Source organism: Gymnogyps californianus, chromosome 3 (genome assembly GCF_018139145.2).
Source record: "Gymnogyps californianus isolate 813 chromosome 3, ASM1813914v2, whole genome shotgun sequence".
NCBI classification, from domain to species: Eukaryota; Metazoa; Chordata; class Aves; order Accipitriformes; family Cathartidae; genus Gymnogyps; species Gymnogyps californianus.
Window position 1 is genome coordinate 66,557,874 of NC_059473.1, and position 5,156 is coordinate 66,563,029.

Sequence of the window (5,156 nt, forward strand, 5' to 3'; positions counted from 1 at the left end):
TTGAAGCTTATGGGTGAATGCCTACTGATTAAATAGGAATAGCATTCTGGTCTTTTAGAAGGAACATCATATTGGGAGTCGAGAGGTTTGCAATTCTGCAACACATTTCCTGAGAAGCCATCAAATCTCTGTTTGCCTCAACTCTGTTGCATTCTTTAGCAATAATAAAAATATACAGATTTTATATATAAACCATGCAGGTGCTATTTTTTAAATATTTTTTCCATCCTCAATTCTTAAGATGTTTTCTGAAGGACTTTGTATTCCATTAGTAGTAAAAGAAACCTTAAAACCACCAGCACAAAAATGAATTCCATCTGTTTTACAAACCTGCCATCTTCCTTCAGTGCTTGTCTCTCTTCTTCATTGTGGAGACCATGTTCATTCTTTCCTGAAAAACCTGATTTGCCTCCCTTGTTTTCTCACTTCTTGTTGGGGCAATGTTCTGTTTCTCCCTTCTTTCATTTTTTTATGTCCCATTCTTTGAGCCTTACGCCCCCTCTTTCTTTCCTTTTGACATATATTTCTTTTTCTATGCCTTTTTCATTAATTCTCTCATTTTTTTAAACTTAAGAATTAGTGTTACCTTCTAAATTCTATTTGAAGTTATTTGGTGGGCACATTATAAGTCAGCACAGTTTTCATTTTCTTTGCTTTCCACCCTTTTGCCCACCTAAGCTGCAAAATTGCTCAATGAAATGAAGCTTGTGAGATTTCAAATCTCTGAAGTAATGTCTGAGGAAAGAAAAAAATTGAAATTTTCCTGAGGATTATTTTAAATTACTCTATTGCAAAATACCTCAAGAAAAGAAGAATTCTCTTCATGAACTCTCCAAGTACAATTCCCATTACGCTGAAAGCTCTCCAGGTGGGTTTGAAGCCTGGTATCAGTTATTAGACAACTTGCTGCTGCATGGTGAGAGAGCTGGAATTATTACAACCATAATAATGTAACTTAAATTGCATTTTAGGAGAATGAAGCCCTGAAATTTACTGAGTGGAATTATAACATCTCTAGTAATGATGGTTATAAAAAATAGGTTAGACGATCAATTGTCCAAATGATTTAGGTGTGACTGAGCTTGCTCTCAGGAAAGTAGATGGATTAGAAAACAAATGATCCCATCCTACATTTGGATGAGGATCGCAAATTCTTGATCATTATATGTATCTTTCATTCCCATTTAATATAGTATTTATGACTGTTGTGTGAAAGTGGAAGGCAGCTGCATTTGCTGCAATGTCTTTCTGAGACCTCTGTTAGCCTGGGATTATGCTGGAGAAGAGAGCTCCGTGGGGAATAGACACAGGGAAATGCTTTCATCCCTCTTTATCAGGCCCAGGGGGATTGCCAGAGAGATGTTGCTTTTGGTGCAGTATCTTTCATGCAGGATCTGCTCCCACAGGAGGACTGTGTCTGCAGGTGGACTTGTACAGGCTGGAGCCGGACTCACAGCAGGAAGACTCCCACACCAGCCAGGATGCAAGGAGGCTGCTGGCTGAGTGGCTGGAAAAAAGGCCTCCATCTAGTCCCCAGAGCCTGCAGGGGTTGTGTGTGCATCCCTAAATGCAGAGGCAGAAAAAAACCCTCCCACTTCAATGAGACATCAGTCAATGCATGGTTGGAGGGAGTACTAGTTAGGATCACAGGGTAGAAGTAATTTTCTGCAGTGGTGACAAGCATCATGCCAAGCATACATTTTTTTCATGCAGCCCGTTCTTATACTGATAGCAAGAATGAAGAGGTAAGCTGCAGATTTGGGAACGTGCCATGCTGGAGTAGTCAGACCTGAGAGGGTTCCCTGTGCAGTGGAAGTGTGTAATATCTTACAGCAGTATTAGCTGTAGTTTCTTTAGACACATTGGTGTGTAGAACTTTAACAAAATAAAAAAAAACCTCACCCAAATGAGTTTCCTTCATAGACAACGACAGTGAAATCCTGCCTTTAATAATGAACTCAGGTGCCTCAGTTTACTACAACAACATAAGCTTTTTGTTGTTATCTTAGCTAATGACTGATTGTTCTAAAACCTGCTATTGTGCCAAATCTCCTAAGAAGGAGATTGTTTAAGCAGAACCTGAAAAGTCTTGATATGCCAAAAATGAGTATTAAAGAAATAAAAAAGCAGAAAAAAAGCATTAATTACAATCATTCTTGGTTTAGCGATCTTCTTATTCTGGGCAGATCTAAAATTTTATTTGGCAGTGTACACTGAAGCTTAGTGTTCACACCTGCTGAAGCACCAGTTATGGTGGTAAAACCATCTGAATAGATATTCTGTTTAAGTGGAATCTACGCTACATCTTAATTGAGCCTCAGTCACTGTCACGTTGCTGCCATTAGATGGAAACCAATTCCCAGGAGCTGTCCCAGTTGAGTATGTGAGCTCCAGTTAAATGAAAAAGCTTTGCAGTTCAGTATGGCTGGAACATGAGCCTTGGTGAGTATTATTAACTTCTATATCTTAACAGAAACAAGCAGCTAGCTCTTAATTGAGCAACTATTTTAGATGCAGGAACTGAAGAAGCATTTTAAATGGACCCTAGCTTCTTCCATTTATTAAAACCTACATCATGTCTGCGGTGATGACCTAAAATACTCAGAAATGGAAGCATTCTTCCTTGAGCTAGCACTAGTCTCATCTATTCTAGCACATTAGCCTTTCATGAAACAACAGAATAAGATTAGAGAACAAAATCCATTGTACTGTTCATATAAATTAATTGCAGTCAGGAACACTGTGTACCACCAGAAATCAATGAACTGGTTTCATTAATGGTCAGGCTTAGACACAGCTTTCTGCCTTTTGTGATTTGTAGCAGCTTTGCTAAAGAACAACTATACTTACCAAACAGAGCACACAGAGCGAAATAATAGCATGAAACATGGAAAATCCCTGTTCTTTGAAACCAGGACTCATTCTTCAATTTTAGGGACTGATTCAGGTACATGAGTGCTACAAGTGGGACGTAGGCAGAGGCTGGAGTCCAACATGTAGGCACACAGTCCCCATAACTCTTGCTCCCATAACCCTTGCTCCCCATAACCCTCTAAGCCCTGCAAGTGCTTGGGAGTTCAGAGCGCTGCCCACAAGTGCCTCCGGGCTGGTACCGCAGAGTCTTTCAGTGTTTGTTTCATGCTTATGCCGGTTTATGGCTGGCAACCTGGTCGCTACCTGTCCTGAAGCCCTATTCCGTAGTTAGGCTTACAGTGCAAGTAACGTCTAGCGTTTGTGCCCAGGGCTTGTCACTTGCAGCCATTTGCATGCAAAATATATCCTGAAGGGCTGATGCTCCTGCCCAGAGCCCCTTTTATATATTGGTATATGTCTATGGCAGTCAGCCATGACCTGGAAAGTCCGTAGCCTGAGAGGACAGTCCCACATTATAACTATTTCCACAGGACCACTCCTCCTGCTAGAAGTGCTGGGACTGAGAGGGTGGTCCCTTTCCGCCTCTGCTAATCCCTGCACAATGGCTGCTTTGAATCCCTTTTCATTTGGGAGCCTCTCTTGATACCAAGAATTCAGGGAACTAGCTGTCTGGAAGTTAGATACGAAGACTTTCAGGGTCACTGTATCTTTCTATCTATGGGTCTGATCCTAAGAGACTCCATGTGAGTGTGCCTGCACACATGTGAAGGAAAGACACTGCAGCCTTTTTAATTTCAGCACTGCTAAAGCCATCCCACTTCAAGGCAAAGCAACTCCAATGAATAAGCAAGTCCTGTCAGTTTTCAGGCTTCAGAAACTGCAGACAACAAGCTGTCTCCTTTCAGACCTCGCTCACTGCCTTCATTAAGACTGCTGAAGTTAATAAAATGGTCAGGATTTAATTTGACCCAGAATTTCCCACATTTTAAGCAAACAGGAAGGCTATCTACACCGAATGCTTAATTTATCAAAGACTTGTGGCTAGCAGAAAGCAGATGGTGACCCTCTATGGCTCCTCCTGGCCTGGGGTGCATTTAGGAGCATGGGGCACCGGGACCTACAGCCTGATGTGCCCCACACAGAGCAAACTGGGGAGAAGCAGTAGAGCCGGTGTCACCAGCTCAGCTACCTGCACCACTGGGGTGGCAAATCCCAACTCTGTCTATGGCCCCCTTGATTCAACTTGCTTCTGTTTTTCTTCGGAGTGGGCAGCAGCAGGGCTGCTCAGAGGTACTGATAGGGACGGCTGGTCCTGGGCCAGTTTCTATGGATATGTCTGTTATTTCTCTATTGCACTGCTGAAACCAAGGGGATCTCCCTGGGTTAGCACTCAAGCTCACTGTAGACAGGAAAACTAATTTATAAACCTTGCAAAACTAAACGGAAGGTGTTCAAACATCATATTTCTTTTTTTTTTTTTTTTTGCATGCTAGTGAAAGCACTGTAATAGATTGTTGAAGACTGTCATGAAAATTGTATCACATTAAAAGATTTATGTCAATGAGTATTTCTGGACTGTCTGATGAGGCTTACTACATTTTTGGCATAAATCAAGGAAGAAAATGATCTTTAAGCTTAGTTATCAACCAGAAGAGACAATACTTTTCAAATCTTGATTTTTGCACTTTTTCAGATGAAATCCAGCCAGTTAACAATAAATATTCCTTATTTTGCACCTTAATGGTGCTTTTAAATTAAATACTCCATTAAGCTGAACACTAAACAAATTTTGTAGGTCGGATGATGAACCATTTGCAGATGATTACTTGCTCAAGGCTTGTTTTGAATCCCGCGGAAGTTAAAAGAATTCTTTTCAATTACTTCAGTGGGTTTGGGACTAGGCAGTGAAGTAGTTTGATTGGAGCAGGTGAGAGAACTCCATGTAAGGGACTGCCATCTTCTATGAGAAGGGATTTGAATGTCTCATCCAAGAAATAGATAGAGCCATAATAGTTATTAATGTTGTAAATGTTATGGAATTAAAAATCAGCTGGCATTAATTTGACAAACTATTTTTTAACAAAAGAAATGGCAGTATGGTTGGCTCCAGAGAACATCAGTTTATCAGTGTCTACACTGTTGTATTCAAGGTCACAGGAATGCTTTTGTATAATTAGGAGTCCACAAAGGGCTCATACACATACATACATAAAAATATTTATATAAAAAATTCCAACTACCCTTCAATTACCACAATCAGCAATAGAATTTTGCAACGTTTA